Source organism: Apostichopus japonicus, chromosome 18 (genome assembly GCF_037975245.1).
Source record: "Apostichopus japonicus isolate 1M-3 chromosome 18, ASM3797524v1, whole genome shotgun sequence".
Lineage (NCBI taxonomy): Eukaryota > Metazoa > Echinodermata > Holothuroidea > Aspidochirotida > Stichopodidae > Apostichopus > Apostichopus japonicus.
In genome coordinates, this window is record NC_092578.1 from 610840 (window position 1) to 632752 (window position 21913).

Here is a 21913-nt window from a genome sequence, read left to right on the forward strand (position 1 = left end):
TATAACCAAACATTTCAAGGACTTCATTTTCCATTTTTCGCTCCTGGTGCGGTTTTATGCTCTTGAGAGAGCTGCTTGCATAGTTTTTGTTTTACTTGACAGAACAAAACTATAGATTAATAGATGTACAGTTATCAACTTTTGAAATGCCAAAATGGGTCCGTGTTAGGTTCTCTGTTGTACTAGAGAGGACAAAACATGATATGTATAATTATTATTTCTATCTTATAAGGAGGGGAGAAGAGTTGAAGTTCATATCAAACAATAACCCTTAGGCTATGATCAATACTTCTCAATTTGTTGAGTTTTCTGGGCTTCGGGTAAACATGACTAAATTTTGCTTAATTATTGGCGTACGAGCGTGCTTGTCTGAAGAATAAGTTCATTACTTATAAAATATCTCTATTATTGTCCGGCATGTACGATCGGGGGGGGGGGGGGGTCAGCGGGCAAGTGTCACCACCCCGAGTTTTGCACACACACAAAATGTCGCTTTCCATAAATTAGGTGTGCCACTTTTTATTAATGCGGTAAAATAACAATTCATCGCGATCTTTCTATTATGGTATTCTTAACATTATTAATGTGATCTTGGATTTATTTTAACACGAAACCGTGAACTTTCTGTTATTTTAAAAGTGGCCGCGAGCTTTCTATGTTTTTTTTTGTGTTTTATTTATTCTTTCCATCTTAAATTTCCTTTGACTGTTAGGTTAATTGCAGATAGTTTACACCTGAACCTCACTCTTGATTAACAAACAGCTATAGGCGTTATTTATGTTAGTGTGAAAGATACTACGCACGAAGGAATATAGTCCATAGTTTCCGCAGAAATACCCGTATATTCCTTTACTGATCAAATCCTTAATTACCGCTGTCGGTTCAATTTGCAACATTCTTTTGTAGCTACAGTGTCTATATATTACACTAAACAATAGGATAGGTTAGAAGCTTTGTTTGTCAAGGTTTATTGGTTAATTAAAGATAAATGTATTGGACGGTCATAAAACTGTATGTAATCGTTCCATACATCTTGGCAATAAGCCACTATCAATTTAGAAGCAAAATATACAACGAACCACGAGGATATGTAAGAAAAATAGCTTAAAAGTAATTATCTGTAGTACATGAATCGACCTGATCAGGGAAGGCGGGAACGAATTATTATCATGTCAAACTGATCCACGGCAGTAATTTTAAGAAGTACTGGTATCAAACGTAGAGGTGGGTTGGATTCCGCGGCGAGTGAAAGGTTGGCTATGGGCGTGTTTGGACTGCATATACCTTATTGTACATACTCGATCCTTTCAATAGCATAGGCCTATATATGACTCTACTAAGCCTATAAATGTTTCACCGTGTATGAACTCACTATAGCCTATGAACGTTGTACTGAGAGACGAGACATAACGTTAAATTTTACATTAGAGAGTATTCAATTTACCAAATCTATTTTCGGCGTGGGTCAGGGGGTGGGGGATATAGCATTGGTATCAAGGCTGTCATATTTCCAATTATCAAACTAACTTGAACAGAAAACCACGAACTATCACAAATGATTATATATGTGAAGTAAACCGTACAATGTGCGGAAAACAACAAACACACCAGTCTCTCTCTCTCCTTGAAGCAACTTCAAATATTATTTCTTGATAAAAGTGCTTCCTCGGTTTATATAATTACTGAGTATACATTCGTTTGACTGCAAGCACTTAAATTTGTAATGTGTATTTATACCTGTCAAGGTCATTATATGTCGATTCATCATTTGCATTCTGTAGTTTGAGATGGAACTTGTTTTGTTGATATATTTAATTCACCATCATAATTATGAAGTGAAATCGATTTCACACTGTATAAGTCAGTCCATTAGTTCAATTTCTTGGTTACGACTGGTCTCGGACAAAAAGGTTAAAACAAAAAGTGACATATACCTGGGTTGATTAAACTGATGTAAAAAATGTGTATAATATAAAATAATTTATAATTAAGAAAAAATGTTTTGGCATGAGGCTAGAATTATAATTTAAACGTTAACTGCTTTGGGTGTTGTCAAACCTTATAAGCCTGCAGTGGTTTTCGGGGGTGGGGGGGGGGGTCTTGCCAAATCCCATAGCGATATTAGCATTCGGCCCGCGAGAAGCAAACATCGGCTCGCACTCTTGTACTGATCAGGTATGCGGACTCTTAAGCCTAATAGGTTAAAGTACACTGCACTTTGCTCAATGGTAATATTTTTTTCTACCTGGCATTTAGCTCTTTCGAGTGTTTTTCTACCGCTCTCGTGGAAAATCAAGTGAGAACCCCTCGGTGGTTTAAGCAACACCACATGGACCAATGCTTGTATATTGCCTTCACCCTTAACTTGTTCATTCATCTGTCTGTATCCGATTCCGTGTCTGTTTGTGTGTTAGTCGGTGTGTCTAGTGGTAAATATATTGATGGTGAATAAACCAGTAAGTATATATCTAACAGGAAACATAAATAAAACCTGCAGGCTTTTTACATATACTTCTTTCCCGCAGCCTAATGCTGTTTGATGGGACTATTTCAACTATCAAAATATGTGACTCCAATATCTTCTCTTGGTATGCAAACCTCTCGGGATCAAATTCTTCTTGTACATCTCTTTGGGGAATATTTACGGACTAGTTCATGAATGTATCCATGGTGACGTGTTTAATGACATCTTAATGGGGTTTATAAAACGTTAATGGTTAAAACATATTTGAAGCCTACAGTCAAATATGAGCTATACACACAATCTATAATTCTGCATGACAATAGCGTTACGTATCACAACTGTGCCAAGACATGTACATGTTGTATTCTCGCTATATATAGTGCAAGCATAAAGGACATACATGTGGTAATTATTTTAGCATATTTTATCCGATATTCCGAAATATATACGCAAAATGTGTCCTCTATACGAGACATGAGCGATCCTCGGGGATCTATATTATTTGTTAATAATTTTCTTTATCTCTGTCGTCGACATCCATCACCCCACTATCACCCCTCCCTTACCGCTCTCTCCACCTCCCTCGTCCCTCCATCGCCCCTCCCTCACCATTCTCTCGCCCCTCCCTCGCCCCTCCCCCGTCCCTCGCTCGTCTCTCCCACAACATACACCCAAGAGTCAAGTCCTCCGTTCCCACGATTATAGGACGTTTTAAATTCAGATATTTTATTCATGATTATAGATATAGCATCTTGAAACCTCCTTCACTGTTTGAAATTTTCCTTCCAAATTGTTAAACTTGATATAAAACAAGACAGTTTATAAAATTGTATAATTTTATTGCCCGCCAACTCTTAATGCTGGTGGCTTAGACTAGTCTATTAACGTCGAAAAGTATATGCCAAACTTGAAAAATGATTATTATGTCTATATTTATATCGTCTATAAAAAATGAAGGCAACGGGCAATTAGAATGAGGTCAGACTTTAATTTGTCAAAGGCTTATAAATCTTAATTCATTAACCCGAATTCCTCTTCGTTTTGCTAATTTCAAATATGAAAAAAAAGTAAAACTATACAGTTTATTTGTCCAATTTTCATATATATCTCTGAGGATATAAATGAAAGCTTATTAATTTGAAACACAATATATTGGCAAATACAGAACTTGATGAACAAGTATTTACATTTTCCAATTAATAGTCATTTTTCCTATCCAGAATTATATCCCAGCAGAACGTAAAAAAAAGTCATTTATTGCGGTGGAGCTCTGCCCGGTAACGAATCCGTGGAGAGATCAATTCAGATGTAAGCCTTTAATGTCTGGTAAATTTATAAATTTACCGGGCTGGGCATTGCGAGACCCTAATCGGCTATCACGTAGGCTAGTATGATCCAAGGTAAACACGGGAAGATGATTTATGTTAATTGTCCTAAATTGACACCATTTATACTGATACTCGGCAATATCCCACAAGTTTAATTTTTAAAGCATATTCTTGAAATGTTTCCATTGCAGCAGCTGTGATCATATTTCGGTATAATTACAGGAACAGTTACGGTTTACAGCTTTTCCTGTAAAAACACTCTAAAATAGCCGAGTAAATGTTTGACCCAATGTTGGGTACGTACGCAAATATACAACTAATCATGCAATCTTAAACTTTTTTTTACTTTTTAAATTTTTTATTTGCCGACCTTTATTTGGCCAGCATATATCATGTCCTTACTTGGTTGAGTTTGTTAAAGTGTCCTAACATTGGTATCTGTTTGACAAAAGTTACCAGATCTTGTATCCAGTGATTTCGTAGAGTGATGTTTAAATAGTGTGCGGCCTCTAAAACAAGAGTGATTGTTAACTGAACGAGGCTCTCGCCACGCTCCATCACATGACCAAAACTAGCCACTCCCCATCACGTGACCAAAACTCGCCCTCCCTAACACGTGACAACAATAATGAAAAGATTAAGTATTACTTTAAAAAGTCTTTTATAAGGTTGTTAAATTTCACTGATACAAATTCTTTACATACTTGAATGCAATTTTCTATGGAGATTATCACAATATCTTGAACTGCAGGAAGGACAAGGCTGGACGCGATTCCAAATCTAGGATCAAGACTGCAAAGTTGCTGTCATGAACTTCTTAATACTTGTCATTCTGTGTCTGATTGGGTGAATTTCCAGACATATTCAGACACATTTATCTACATTTTTTCATATTTCTGGTGAAGAAACTAAACCAGGGAAGTAAAGGAAGCCGATGATTAATTACCTAAACGTATACTGACGTTGGACCTTAATCTGTTGACTTGAAAATCGTCGAGAAGCATCAAACTGAAAAGCATTAAATTGATCTATGAGCAGGGAAATTACCCTTGTAACCGTTATTTGTAAACAATTCTTCTTCATTTACATGAAAGAATCCATTTTGCGGAGACTTTTATTGAATGAGAAAAGCTAAATGAAAAAGGAAGTAGTTTATATTCGCTGCCTCTTTTACCGTTTCTCCGTGTTCTTTGTTTAGCTGTTAACACGGTGTCGGCTTAAATTACTTGCTACATTGGTCCTCATTAACGAAGCTAGTGCAGGGTTGGTAGCATTCCTATGCGTTATTGGAATTTATGAATACATTGTCACACTTTATTTTTTTTTTTCATTTCTGAAGGAAGAGGGTTATCAGGGCTTAGATGTGATGTGTTAAAGGAAGCCACTTTGTAGTGGTTTAAGCGATCGGAGAACATAACATATGAGAGCCCCCCTCCCCCTATCACCCCCTCCTACCCTCTCCTTTTACCCCTCTTACATCTCAAAATGTTACTGTCAGGTACAATGTTCTGTTATTTTGTACTTCTTAAGTCCATGTACATATATATGGCTATAGGCTAGGTAATAAACATGTGGCTATAGAGTGAGGCCCTCAGACCAATTTTTTTTGAGGCCCGCGAGAATTTGTTTCATCAAAGCTATAAATTAACAGAGGGCGCTGTGCTGTCATTTCGGTACTATATCTATTTCCACTAAATATTTCCCATCAAGGTCCAGCGGTAGCATGTCAGTACAATGATGATTACTATAGACGCATATACAATTTCCTCGTTATTACTACACAAGACACAGTTTGGACTAAAATGTCGGAATTCTCAAGTCATACAAATTGTTTTAAGAAGTGTAACTTACTTTATCTAAAACATGTTTGTTTTGTTCGGAGACACTGTATCCAACTTGTCTGCATACAGATTCAGGCGGTGGATTCGTGTGCGAGTCAGTACTTTCGTGTTACCCCTGGTTCAGGAATCAAAGCAAATCACACACATTAGGACCCATATGATATTGCCCTCGGTTAGAATTAGTCTGAACCGCTTAGTCCGTTAGTGTACCCCCTCTCACCCCCCCCCCCCCATATTGTAACCCTTAACGAGAACCTTTTTTTCGTCGTACACAACCAACGGCCTCACACTTAAAATTAGTCATCGCTTCTTACGTTAGTGGAAACACATTGGGACTTAACGAGTTACCTATATACGTCAATTTAATTTATTGCATTAGAAATTTTTACATTAATGTCAGACACGAATGTTTTATTCTACGACCATGTGACACCCTCATAGTTTCCAAAGCGTTTATAAGTCTTCCAATGCTCACAGAGAGAGAGACAAAAAGAAAATATGATGGATAAAAACAATAAACAAGACTCCTAATACAGAACGAGTTCAAGACAAGAAACCTTTAGGGATTCACTAAATACTTAACCAAGTTATTGTAATACGATTGATTTGAATAGATGTTATGCCATAGGGAGTGTCTATACCTTGAACAGGCACCTCAACGTGCAATCAATACACCTTCATATAATGGTAGTTTTTAAAGAGCATTTTAGGCTCGGCCAACTTTAAAGCGATATAGTGAGTTAGATTACACCAAATAACGATATTCCAATGTTACGTATAATGCAGGTGAAATTCTCATTACCATACAGCAATCGCGAAGAAAACGCGATAAAACTCCCTGCTCGCTTGGACTATATATAAGTATAGTACTGTGAAAAATCGCAGTCTCTAGTATAACCATTTAGATATTATACATAACATTATCCGAAAAATATTTATAACATGAAGGGGAACAGTATTTGTCATATTATAAAGAAAACAGTTAAATTTGACATAAATATAAATAATAAATAAGTAAAACAGTCCTCACGTAAAATCAACAAACTGCAGCTTTAATGGAGAACTAGAACTTCTCATTTCATTTGATCAAAAATTTAGGAAATGAAAAGTATAGGCCTTCTTATCAATCGATGTTATTCCTAGTTTCATATATTTTATGTTAAGTAAAATGTCTCCCTCTCCATATCGCTTTTTTTAAGATTTAATCATCTCGAATTAATGTTTTGAAATAATCTGCAAAAGATCATATTTTTTTCTTAAAAACAAGTTTATTCTTAAACAATTCTCCTCATTTTAAAGAAAAAATTATTTCGACTCTAGAAAGAAAACTGAATCCGTTACTTTGCTAAGAGAATTTAAACTGCATGCGTGGTGTTTCTGTTACGTCAAATTAATTAACTACCTTATAATCATGACATATAAATTAATTACCAGTAGTCATCATATAGTCTACGTTACGTCAAGACATTGCGATTTGGGATATTAACCCTAAGAGATACTTTACTTGGTTTAGTTATATCTCAAACCTTTGTTGTTGTTATTATTATCATATTCCTGGGGTACAACAGTTGGAAGGTCAATATCTCCCATTGATTGCAAATATTTTATCTCCATACAGAAAAATAAATGAAAGCTAATCATTAAGATAAATAATACAGTGTTAAAAGCTACTGAAGCAAGCTGGTTCATGAAAGTATCACGGAATAAATAATTCGATATATACATAACGCAAATCTAATGTCCGACACCGCGGACTATACACGCTTACAGTATATAGGTGTACTTTGGCAAAAACTCTCTTCTGGTGCATTTGAATGTTTGATTATAGCAATCAAGCTGTTTTTAAGGTTGCATAAAAGCAATTTGCATCTATTTGCATATGTTACTCACATATGTATGTTCGTTTCTATATGTTACTCACATATTATATGTTCGTTTGTATATGTTACTCACATATTATATGTTCGTTTATATATGTTACTCACATATTATATGTTCGTTTCATTTCTCATGAATTGGAGAATGCTTATGAAGCAAAATTACAATCATGTGACTGAGACTTATCTCTTTATCACGGGCCCCATCCTTGAAAATAGCTGATATTAGACAAAATGAAACATACTCGGACCAATAGTTTTAAAGGTTACTATACGTGGCTTTAATTTGAGTCCGAAATGAGAACAGTTTGATCAATTTAACTTACGTCATTAAATAATTTGGAGTGTTCTGTGTTATTTTATTCCACATATGCGCAATGCGTATGCGCAATGTCAATATATGCTAATAAACGAATATAGATAGTTACCATGACATAGTCATGACATCATAAATGATGTTGTTTCAAACCCTATGATAGCATTCTTACGCATTATTATTCACACGTCCATTTAAATGTAGAAATAAGATCTTTGTAAACAGCTTGGCGGTTGCACGAGTGGGCCCGTAAACATTTGTATCTATGTAGCGCCATTAGTATAGAACACATAAGAAGTTGTTCATTTAAAGAGAAATGTGCATAATATTATACTAATGTCATACAGCACAGTAGGTGTCCCATATATTTTAAACTCGGAATCATTATACACGATAACAAGATCTAACATTATATGGTGAAATAACATAAATAATATGATACAGCTACTTGTTGATTCAGATATCGTACATATGCAACGAGCAGTGATGTATTCAAGGCCTATAGTATACAAACCAATGAAGCCGTATTTGAGATTATTCAGCACACGTAAAATGTGACGTACAGCCATCCATACTTGGTGAATTAGTCGCACAAATTGTGGACAGAGAGTCACAACGGTAATTTCAAGATGTTTGTATATAGTGAACGACGGAAACGTTAGAACTCTATTGCAGTAAACATATACACACATATAACTGCAGTAAACATATACACACATATAACTGCAGTAAACATATACACACATGAAACTGTAGTAAGAATATACACACGTATAACTGCAGTAAACATATACACACATATAACTGCAGTAAACATATACACACATAAAACTGCTTTTAAACTATTTCATACTCGGCGTGTGTGCGAGGTACAGATCGCATTATGTTTTCATTTATGTGACTTCAGTGTAAATGCTTTGCTGATGTGCTAATATAAAACGTGTTTTAAAAATTGAAACAAAAGAAAACTAGCTTACAGCTCATTTTGAGTCTTCACTTTTGCTGAAGTGCGGTATGTTATGAAAATTTTAGCAGTTTGATCCCTTACCCCCTGCCCCTTTCTTAACTCCGGGTCAAGGGCTGTGCCCCTCACCCTCCTCGTCAGTCCTGCCAACCCCCACCTCATAAAGCAAATCTGTGCGGACAGAAAAACTCAATTGTGTTCTATAATCTAACTTACGTTGCTTATAACTAACTTATAACTGTTGGGATGTAGCTTTCAGCGCCAGGAAATTGCACTTAATTGCACAAAGTATTATAAACACCTTGTGGCATTAATAGTCTCACAGCATTTATAGACATTTAGCAATCTAACCAGAGATGTCCATTTGTCTACTTAGCAGTTCACAATCGGAGCGGAAATTGTAAATATGATAAATTGGAAAGTTCATCCCAGCTTACTGTATGGTGCAAAACAAAGACGTGAAATGTTATTTTTCACGTTATTAAAATAACACCAATATGATTTTTTTTATCTAAGCAGTTAATATTAATGTGTAGGAAAAGCAACCGTTGTTTAATGTGCATGATTTAATCAATATTCAAGGTTAATTAATATTCATGATATCATATAGTCATGGGTGTCTACTCGTCATTGTACACGAAAACAAAATGAATGAAACGAGTTGCAACATTGTCCGTAAATCGGCAATCATACGAGCATAGCAATACGTTAATATGTCATCACGTGACGTTTGCAAATTCCCGGTTAAACGGTTAATCGTCGTCGCATGAGAATGAACTTGTTCGTACTTGCTTCGTTTTCTTGACTTTCGTCCAATGATGGTAAATTGGAATGCCTTGTCGACGGTAAAAAGTATTTTTAGATCTCCCAGTGCTTGTAAAACACCCTCAAGGATTGGAAAACAATTCTGTTGGACTTTTCGTTCCAAATTAAAACGACAAGCGCAAATTGATTTCTGTTGTTTTCAATTTTTGGTTATCGCATGTAAAAGTTGCGAGTGTCTCAAGGGAAGATTACAAGTGAAGGAAAGAAAGAACAAAAATATATATATACCAAAGAGGAATTTAAAAAGAACAGATTTGCCGATACAACAAAATAGTGCCAGAGGTTAGCAGATCAAGATAAGCAATAAAGCGCGAATAAACCGGCACCCAGTTAATACAACAAACACTAACGTCGAAATATAAATTACTTCAAGAGGGCAAAATGTAATGAATATAGTGGATGCGGGGCACATTGCTAGGAGAGGAACAGATATTCAGGGGGTACCATATATATATATATATATATATATATATATATATATATATATATATATATATATATATATATATATTAGATATAGAGATTCTATAGAGATTTTAAGAGAAATATAGTTCAGAAACATTCAGGAAATTTTGTAAACTATTTATTTTCGTAGCTGAACGCTTCACACTCTGCCTAATCAACGACTTTCATTTTGTGAGAAATTTGTAATCTTTGGTTTTTACTAAATCTATCATTGTTTTGCAAACGTTGAACGACTCACCTGCCACACTTCATTCACACCCTTCAATCAAACACGTCGACAAAACGTACATGAGAAAGGAGGGCATTAAATGAAGTATATGTCAAAAGAGAAGATGGTCTAACTTATTCGGCCTGATAAAATCAAGATTTATCACCAAGATCTAGCATTTCTATCCGTCCAAACAAGAGAGGAACGTAAAAGGAAACTTAAACTATATGAAACGATCTACAGGGGAACTTTGAGCCTTTAGGTTGTAGTAAACTGCTGAAGGTTCGATTCCAAGATGGCAGCTATGATAATAGTAAACGATATAATATAAGTGATCGAGACATCAGCTTAACTAGGACATAATGAATAGAATCACGAATCATCAAATATTGCATTGATATGGGGGGGGGCGTCGAGGGAGGGGGTGCGCATAACGCATTTCCCTTCCTCCCTCCTCCCACACCGGAGACATTAGGTCACCAAACATTTGGTGACCTCATGCATAGCAGAATGCTCGTCAAAGATGATAATCTTGTGATTCCTTGCATCATTTTAAAGACTTATATAACTACATGTATAGGTGATCCTTCCCGGCATTCCTCAATCCTATTCCGCGCTCAATGAAAGTAAAACATTGATGCTTGATAACTGTGAATGATTCCGAATGTGGCGCATATAGAAAGCTCATGATAGAAGCAAACCAATAACCGAGCATCGATGCTTTCTTCCAAGAAAGCGTATGAGCTGTTTTGTGTCTATCGGGATAAGCGATTAAACAGTACATTAAACCTTGGTTCAGCCATGCAAGTACCGCTATAAAACAGTCTCCTATTCAACTGCGGTAAAAGGGCAGAATAACAAACCGTATTTGATTTGTAGTTGACTTATTCCAGTTCCTCCCGCCCTTACACCCTCTCTCCCTCATCCAGAACAGCTCCAAATCATATATCACTTATTCATGCAGTGACTTTAATAATCCTGATCATCTAGGCATACCTATTGTAAGGATCGTTTCTACAGTACTAACATCCATTCAATCAGTTTGTCTTAGTATTCGACACACTTTATTGCCGTAGCATCTCCCGAATTGGCATTTTACAGCCTCCATCCAAAGATTACGCGAATATTATAGGCTGGTTGTACTCCTCAAATTAAAATCGTCAAGCTATTTAGATAAACAAATTATTTTGACTCCAGACGAAATGGCATCTCGCCTCTTAAGGTAATCCTTATCATATCTAGGCTGGGATCCGAATGCACCTTATCATAAGTATGTAGGCTGGGATCCAAATGCACCTTATCATAAGTATATAGGTTGGGATCCGAATGCACCTTATCATAAGTATATAGGTTGGGATCCGAATGCACCTTATCATAAGTATATAGGTTGGGATCCGAATGCACCTTATCATAAGTATATAGGTTGTGATCCGAATGCACCTTATCATAAGTATATAGGTTGGGATCCGAATGCACCTTATCATAAGTATATAGGTTGGGATCCGAATGCACCTTATCATAAGTATATAGGTTGGGATCCGAATGCACCTTATCATAAGTATATAGGTTGTGATCCGAATGCACCTTATCATAAGTATATAGGTTGGGATCCGAATGCACCTTATCATAAGTATATAGATTGGGATCCGAATGCACCTTATCATAAGTATATAGATTGGGATCCGAATGCACCTTATCATAAGTATATAGGTTGGGATCCGAATGCACCTTATCATAAGTATATAGGTTGGGATCCGAATGCACCTTATCATAAGTATATAGGTTGGGATCCGAATGCACCTTATCATAAGTATATAGGTTGGGATCCGAATGCACCTTATCATAAGTATATAGGTTGGGATCCGAATGCACCTTATCATAAGTATATAGATTGGGATCCGAATGCACCTTATCATAAGTATATAGGTTGGGATCCGAATGCACCTTATCATAAGTATATAGGTTGGGATCCGAATGCACCTTATCATAAGTATATAGGTTGGGATCCGAATGCACCTTATCATAAGTATATAGGTTGGGATCCGAATGCACCTTATCATAAGTATATAGATTGGGATCCGAATGCACCTTATCATAAGTATATAGGTTGGGATCCGAATGCACCTTATCATAAGTATATAGGTTGGGATCCGAATGCACCTTATCATAAGTATATAGGTTGGGATCCGAATGCACCTTATCATAAGTATATAGGTTGGGATCCGAATGCACCTTATCATAAGTATATAGATTGGGATCCGAATGCACCTTATCATAAGTATATAGATTGGGATCCGAATGCACCTTATCATAAGTATATAGATTGGGATCCGAATGCACCTTATCATAAGTATATAGGTTGGGATCCGAATGCACCTTATCATAAGTATATAGGTTGGGATCCGAATGCACCTTATCATAAGTATATAGGTTGGGATCCGAATGCACCTTATCATAAGTATATAGGTTGGGATCCGAATGCACCTTATCATAAGTATATAGGTTGGGATCCGAATGCACCTTATCATAAGTATATAGGTTGGGATCCGAATGCACCTTATCATAAGTATATAGGTTGGGATCCGAATTCTAATCATAAGAATATAGGTTGTGATCCGAATGCAGATTCCTTAAAGGTTCGTGTCGGAAGGAGAGCACCGCACGCAATCGAGGCTTGCTAGGTTTCTTTTATAGGTAATCTAAGTTAAGGTAATATTAAGTTTCTGATAGTGCTTTTCACTGAAATTGAAACCTAAGTTTAGAACAGTCACATGTTTTCATCAAAGTAAACAAATGAAATAACAGTAACTTCCATACACATCGCGATACCTACTGCTTCATTTATTAAACAATGTTCTAATTATATTGTATATATTAATATGTTAAATAATATAATATTTAGTACCAGGGGTTTGTTATAACATGTATGCTTCTGTTGTGAGAGCTTCGCTGCCGCTTGTTCTACTTTCGCAACTTGTCGTGGTGGGAAGGGGAAGGGGAGGGGAAGGGGGGTGGCTGCGGTATTCGATTGTAATCTCACCACTCTGAAAAATGTAATTTCGCAATCTGCCGAGACGAATAAATATAACTTACTAGTGCATGACTTCCAACCCGGTAAGCACCAAATGGCATTGTATGGATCGCTGTACCGTTGCCATATATACATACCATGATGTAAGGGAGAAGTCAGTGACCTTCCATTATGCTACCATCTGCACTCTCAGCTATAGGGTAGGAGAAGCTAGGGCACAGCTTTACACACTACAGCTGCAGCACGTAGACCGGGCTTCTGGTGCCATATATAACTTGAACAACAGGTGTAGAGCGATAAGTAATAAATCAACCTACAGCATAGACATATGCACACCATTACGTCTGTGAATATAATAATAATATATATATATATATATATATATATATATATATATATATATATATATATATATACATGAACATAAATATATATATATATATATATATATATTCACAGAAGTAATGGTAGTGCGCCACAATTATTTCTCAACCTCTATCGAACCGGCTGAACTTCCTGAAAAGTACAGAAACGACTGACAAAAGACTTCCCCCAGATAATATTGTGTTTAAGTCAATGCCCTCTTGATTATTCATCCATGACGTCATATTTATCAGAAATTATGATATTCAGACAAAGATGACAAACTATAAATTCATAAGCTTCGGTTACAGTCAAAAAACATCTCGATGAAACGGAACATAGCCTAAGAGCATACTTCATTGATTTTTACGACAACTTTATCTTTCTGAAATACCCCGAGGAATTCCTTTCTCACTGGTATAAATTTAACAATACCATTTCCTCTCATAGCCTATTGAAAGTTTAATAAAAAAAACTCATCATTAACATTAAGCATGCATGAAAATTTCCACATTAGATTACTGCATGACAAGTCAACATCCCTCGTTTATTTCATCTGACATGCTCTTTGGGATTTGAATGCGTTAAACGTTACCCTACGGTATTAACTACCAGAAGAAACCCCCATCTCCATGAAGGCACCGTGTCACGCTTCTCCGTGTGCAGCCTAACCAATACCGAAGAGACCTAACTTCGTCATAGCTTCGACACTTCTTAGCATTCCCGCAGTTCCAAGTATGACATATCCACCAAACCATGTAAATAACTTTTGGAAAAAGGGTACAATTAAAAAGTCATAACTCAAATCATTTTACGATGAAGCCAAAAACAGATCCACACAGCTGCGGTTGGTAAATGGTAAATTATGTTGCCCGAAAAAGATACTTCAAATACAGAGAGAGAGTTAAGGTTTGTAAAATATTGCCAGGAGAGGTATTTTTAACGACTATATGAATCACAGGCCTCTTCTGAAGTACCATATTGACTTGACAAGAAGCGTCGGACATGGTAGGTACACCAATGGGACAATTATAAAGTTATTTACTGGGACTGAGGAGGGGGTCTTTATGACGTTAGATACAAGATATCTTGAAGAGAGCAAATTCAAATTACTTTCGAAATTGTTTCCTACTTGTAAACAAATGTATCGCTTTTCTCGAAATTCTTGGGGAGATATTATTCTTCATGTCGCTTCTGTACTATTTGTCAATCTTGCTCACGCTTCGGTAAGAGAAAGTGAATTCGAATGGTGAACAATCAATAGGCTATGAACATTTTGTATCAGAGAGAGGAATGAAAACATTAATCTTAAAGAAATTAATACAAACTGTTAGCAGTTTAAAGGAATCTTCTTTTTTATTGATAGATTATTTTTAGTGAACGATCTTCTCGATTTGTGTTTGATTCGATTTTGATTATGTTAAGCCAAACCATACAGAGATTAACAAATATGATGCATCCTCGTGTCTGTAGCATGTGACCTGGACTGGAAGTGTGACATGCGCATGCGCTCTTGGAAATAAGAACCAACTTATACCAAATAACAGTCAGAGAGCAGGGATCACAAGGAGCCAGACAAAACTAACAGAATATTATAATTTATTTGAATATTTTTATTTATTTAGAATATTATAATATTAGAGCAAATCTCAAATCATTCTTTTCATTTGTATTTTGTATTTTTTTATATTTTCTTGTTCCATTTCTTTTCTGTCTACGATGTAAACTGAGACATCCACGTATGTATTCTTGACCAATCAAACGTCTCCTCGTGACGTGAAATATTAGCGTCTAGGCCTAGTTCTATCTTCAAGATGGCGACTGTGAAAACCTCTCCATAATCAAGTAGACTCCTAGGACGTTGCTACCAGATACCCTCTCATATGCAGCTTGACTTTGATTCAAAGGAACGCATCTAACCAAAATATGGAAGATGCTTGCATTTAACTTGTAAACGATGCCGAGCGCTTGTCATATATCATGGTTTCAGGTATGTGATAACGTAATCAGGAGTCCTAGATTTATCCAAGGTCATATACAACGCTTCTTAACATTGACTATCATAGTCAGTTATTTTTACTTTTTATCGAAGGATCAAGGTTAAAGAGTACGACAGCCAAGTTAGGAATCTTAATACTTCCAGCACGGTACTAATAAATGAGGGCGCCAACATAGGAAACATTCATTCATTCATACCATGACAGATATAATTATTGTTTTAATAAATTATTTAATACTATTGGAGGTTGAATGAATGAATAAAACATAAAATGAATGAAAAGTGAATGAAAGAATGAACATGAATGCCCAATCGTTGACTACCTCCGTAATTTATGCAATGATATTATCATTTAATTAATTTTGTTGAGGAGGATGTGATCATGTTGTCTACATACACTTCATTCAGTGTATACCGGTATCTTAATATGATCCAAAAAACAATACGCGCGGCAGAATTGTGATCTTGGAATTATATTTTCATGATCCTGCAACCGTGCACGGATTCCGTTCTATAGTCTACGGAAACGTTACGGTGCTGTCAAAATCTTTCTCTGCAATTTTGTTGCAATTTATCTTTTTGCTGCAATATGTTGAAAATATAACATTCTGATTCATGGGAGTGTAATTAAATATTTTCTTGCAAAATGTTGAAAATGACGAGATTAATGAAGTGATCACTTTATCATTTTGCTACAAACTTTTGAAATGATAACTTTCAGAGAATAATCTTTAATTCTGTTCCAAAATGTTGAAATAGGTTAAGTGATCAGTTTTTCATTTTGCTGCGAAACCTTACATTCATGACATTTGTTATTATTTTGGTATCTTGCAGCAAAATGTTTTATATTTAAGGAATTCGTCATTTTATTGCAAATTGTTAACATAATATCTCAACAACTAATTTATTTTCGCAAAAACCACGTTACTATATTTACAGAAGATTTTGACATTTTGACGGCGCTTTCAAGTTTCCATAATGATCAGATAAATGCCCGATCTTCATGAATGATAGTGAATATCGACCGGTTTCACCATAAACCAGGTCAAATTTCTGAATATTTGACTTCATCGTTGTCAATTTCCACGCGTACAGTATGCCTACCAAGGGAAGGATGTCTTCCAGCCTGTCAATGCATGGTAAAGTACTCCGCTTAACCACCAACTTAATCGTTTATTAACGGTTGGTTGAATAACCATTCAATATGATTGTTTTGTGACGTCACCTAAATACAGACATAGGCTATATCTAATATGCTAATCTATTCATTATAACGTCAAAACGATTTTTGTGTAACCGAAATTTCAGATGAACGCTATACTCCCTGCATATTTAGATATAATATGAAAAGTTGTAAACACATTTTCTTCCGTTCCACATAAACCTTTCTTATTTTCGACAGTATGACAGTAACGTATATAAAACGGGCCTATATAAGAAGCGCGGAAGGACACTACTTATCAAAGTCTTTGTTCCAATTCTGCCCTCGTGTCAGTTTGTCTATTTCACTAATTGATGGAAATCACCGACAACAACACACACGCAAATATACACTTACACACACGCACAAACACAACACAACACCCAAGAATTAATTATTACCTTATATGCCTGACTTCAACCAGAACTTGTCAAGGATAAAATGATATTTTTATTGATTGCTAAATTCAGCCATTATTAAATGTATATCATCTGTATAGAAATATTGTCATTTATAAATCAATATGCCTAGTACATATTGCCCTTTGTAACTATATAGAGAGACATGTGTAAAGGAATTCCATTTGGGTATACTGGGAATCGTTTTAGGTAAAAAATTAACATAAATTGTGAAAGGATAAGATTAACGATATGATCTCCAAACTACACTGACTACATCATGGGAATGCTCAACATGCTCTAATGGATGCCATTAACAATGTAAAACCTTTCTTCTTATCTTGTTCTATTTCTTGACTCTTCTCCTGTTTTGATATTGACACAGCTATTAATTAATATAAACCTCTAATGAACTGTAGCATAATAAGGAATTATTTACGGTACTTTTCATCTTTTCTCCTTCATATTTGGTGTCGACATCGAAGATGTATTAACAATGTACAGTCAACTTGGATTATATGTTGTGTTATCTAGGTTGTTCCATCAGCAGTGGCGCCCCTGCAAATTATGCTGGGGTATGAGAGGGGTATTATACATTTAGTTTCATGACTGTAGGGCAAATTCTTTTCACCGAGGCAACTTAAAATTAAGGGTTTATATAACTTTTTAGTCTGCAAGGAGATACAGCATATGCACATGAGTGGTGGCAGTTTAAATAACTGTGGCGTTTCCCACTAATGACACCACTGCCTATCACGTGTTCATGCATGATGCTTGAACGATATTATACTATCATGCCAACGCGCCGTTTGGGAGTAAATCCGAATCGCACCTAACAACATACATACACGTTTAGGAGTGGACTATCGGGTCATTTTCATGAAGAAAAACTGTAGCGTGTCTCCTATCCCACTAATGGCACCATTGTATATCACGCACAAGTGAATGAACGTTGAATGATTTTAATCTGCCATGCCAACGCGTATAGTTGGGAAGTTTCGCAATCACACAATACGTCACTAAGTAATCATGACCGTTCCGCTAATAGTGTTATTTCGATTGTTGAGCTCATTCTATGATATCATGGGGTCTTATTTATCTATGTACTCAAATGTCTATGATTGTACTGTATATCTCGTGTTAATTTCACCTGCTTCCTTTCTAATGTGTCAAAAACCTTTCTCGTTTTCTAGTTTAAGTTGCAAAATCATGTCGAAGTGATGTAGATTAATCGATTTCATACATAGATAACATATTTTCAGCCTAACTCTGATAATTCGAACCTCGGTAAATGGACAGCTCTCATAATTTAAACCCTTATCACTACATATACAGAATGTCATAAAGATATTTATATCCACATAATGAACCGCTAATATCTGAGAAACATCTAATTCATCTACGCATCTCTCCTCTTTAGGCACGCACGATTCGGTGTCTTGCGACCTCGTTATCCCTTATCTTAGTCTCTGTCATTTGATTGTATATAGATATTTGTTCTTACATGTGCTCTACAACATCACGTGTAATTTCCATGCCCAATTAGGTCCATCAATCTTTCGGATTGGATTCGCGGCTTTTAAAGTGGATCGATATAAGACGTCACTCTAAGAAATGATAACCGTAATTGTCAAGTTTATCTTTGGGATTTATTGCTTAATTTTCACATATTACGACATTTTATTGCAATGCCTGTACACATTATTATAGGCGATAGGTGACTGATTTTCTGTGTAGTATCTGCGGGTGTTCATAACCCAATAATCTTACAAAAATAAGACTTCGAGACTTCGAAAGTGTTAGCCATTATTTGTACATTCACATTCGTTGGTTGCGTTCCGATGCTAACCTTAGCAAACCGTATTTCAATTCACATTACAACATTCACTCAGTATATCTTCTGTATTGACGTATGAACGATATCAATAAAATAGTTCCTCACTACATTTACAAAAGCGAAGAAGGCGAAAAACATAGGTGGCATTAATTTTTGTGAATGAGATTAATAAGTTTATCAATATGCAAATTATTATTAAATACAGTATCTCGCCAAGTAGCTCGAAGATACCTATTGATGGATGTCCCCATCACCCTTATATCCTCCTGTAACAGATATAGAAACCTACATACAGTATGGCACTGAAGAGAGCCTGGTCCTTTAATATTCACTTTTCACTTTTGGACAATTGAAGTCACAGCTTATGAGCTATTTAAAGCGGAGGAATGATTGATGGACTGTTGTAGTGAAGATTGAACTCCAATCAAGAATGCGCCAGAAATAGTACAGTCGAGATATTATCCCCCCCCCCCCCACCACCGGCATGGATTTGCACACGTGCCATAAGTGTCTGTCTCCGACATTCATCTGCAATCTGTTCATTCACAGGACATGTTGAAATTAGATTAGAAATTAAAGTACTTGCTTGTAATAAGTTGTACTCCGTTTGTAACATTAAACGTGTAGTGTAAACTAAAGTAGATGGGTAAGCGGGAGAGTGCATATTTATCGATTTTTTTTTTTAGAGAGATTATCTTAATATGAGGGAGTTTTTACAGGAGTTTTGTTATCCATTAAAAGCAAGGTGAGAGTATAGAATTATAATAAAGAATAAATAAGAAATGTTTGTGGCCAATTCTATTTCCTCAGACTCTCTCTGTCTCTGTTTGCTTGTCCCTTGTTTGTTGTGAGACATTAGTTACGTGAGGAGGAGAGAAGCAAATGGTTTATCTGACGGATACATTATTTCATTTCAAAAGTGTTAGAGAGCGAAGCATACAGAGAGGTGCGGCAGGGTCCCACACGATTACATTGTTGTGCTAGTCGCTGCCAGTGTTGGACATCAGTATATACCTTTTAACATTGTTGCTACATTGTTTTTAATCGTAAAGGATGTGATGTTATCGTCCCATACACTGTCCCATTTTCCAAAAGCCGAACAATTTCAGACAACGTGTATCATCCACTAATGAACTAATATTTGGGTTCATACATAATGCATGTGTGTATATGTGTGTATGTATAAATATGTGTATGTATGTATTTTTTTATGAATGTGTGTTTTTATGTATGTAAGTTCATATTTCTTGAGCCCGGATGCCAAGTACCCGCTGGTACTCTGTGAGTGCATTGAGTTAATCACCGGTGTCTTCTGCTCTGTTACTGAGATACAGGCTTTTTTATGATACCACGCAATTTTTATCTCCAGTGTACTCATGCTGAGTTGAAATTTTCATCTGAGTTTAAGTTGTTATTATTAAAAAAACAAAACTATAAAGAACTCTATAACGCACAAAATGAGGCAAATATTTAGTATGAATCATAAAATGTTAGAATGATATATCTAAAATGTGTATATTTAAATCTTTATCTTCAAATGTTGTTTTTAAAATATTCTATGATATTTTTTATATCTAAAACGTTCTAATCCTTTGCAAACCGGGCAATAATAATTCCCTCCAAGCACTATAAACATAAAAACAGTTATGCGTTCCATATATTATACAGGAAATAAACTAATGTGAGAAAGATTATAAATAATTCAAATGATAGATTTATTACTTCATTTAGCAGTAAGACATAAAATAAGATTAAAATTTGAATTAACATTTAACAAACTATACCGGAGGCAATCTGATGATGATATTATTCCGCGGAAGTCATTTCAGCTAAGGGTTACGATCTAAAATGTATAGTATCAGCGAGGATAACTCATCATACATGGTAAATCGTATCGAGATGATAGATAAGTCATGTGATCTCTTTGGATGTGGTCTACAATTTGACCGTATCTAACGATATACTCAAACAGTTGATCAAACTTTGTTTTCATATTGTACTAATAAGTGAAAGATTAATTATTTCTTAGGAGAGAGGGGATGGGATTGGGGGGGGGGGATGGGGGAGTGACATTAGATACCAAAGTTACGCCCGAAATAGCGGTACAAAAGTATATATCAAAATAAAGAATAACCGTACAAAAGTTTTCTGTTATTTACCTAATTTTGAGCAAAATTCTGTTTGTAGCCACTTTTTTAGTGCCAAAATAAAATTCAGAAGTGGCGGGGGGGGGGGGGGCTCTCTCTGGAATTGTGCACCTGGTTAATCACATGTGAAAAGGACACTGGAAAACCTACTAGTAATGACCAGCCGAGCTTATGATGTACATTACAATGGCAGCCTTGATGTGGCGTAGCAGAAACTCATCTGAAGAGGCTGTTATGTAAACGGGTTCGTTCTATGTGACGTCATATTGACCTAGTTTGAATTGACTTTACAATGTTGGTTTACTTATCGCAAATATATCAACCACTGAACCAATCACAGAGCACGTATAATCATTCCAAATCTTTATTGCCTAAAATCTACAGTTCATGATACATGTCCCCTCTCTACAAATTGCACTGTCCTACTTTGTTGCTACTCATAAAGCCTGATTTCCTGCTCCTTCATGGGTCCTCTAATTGTGGATTTATGAGGGATGGGGGCGGCTGCTTGAAATGAATCCTGCCCCTTCGCCTTATCCCTCAGGCTCTCATTTAAGTTCATGAAGAGTATTGATTTCTCGGATGTCTTATGCTTATCTTGATTGACTCAAACGATGATGGGAGAGGGAGATGGGTATGGGGAGGGTTG

The 21913-nt window shown here is 35.9% G+C and overlaps 1 protein-coding gene across 9 annotated transcripts in view; it reads right to left on the reverse strand.

Annotated features, from left to right (window-relative positions):
• LOC139958602 (secretin receptor-like) overlaps positions 1-21913 on the reverse strand; it is a 134180-nt gene that overhangs the window by 33279 nt on the left and 78988 nt on the right. The window contains exon 3 of one of the 9 annotated variants that reach the window (XM_071955784.1): positions 5644-5748. The exons of the other annotated variants lie outside the window; for them this stretch is intronic. The gene's annotated coding sequence lies outside the window, so the exon portion shown is untranslated. The remainder of the gene's footprint in view (positions 1-5643; positions 5749-21913) is intronic. 9 annotated transcript variants of the gene reach the window in all.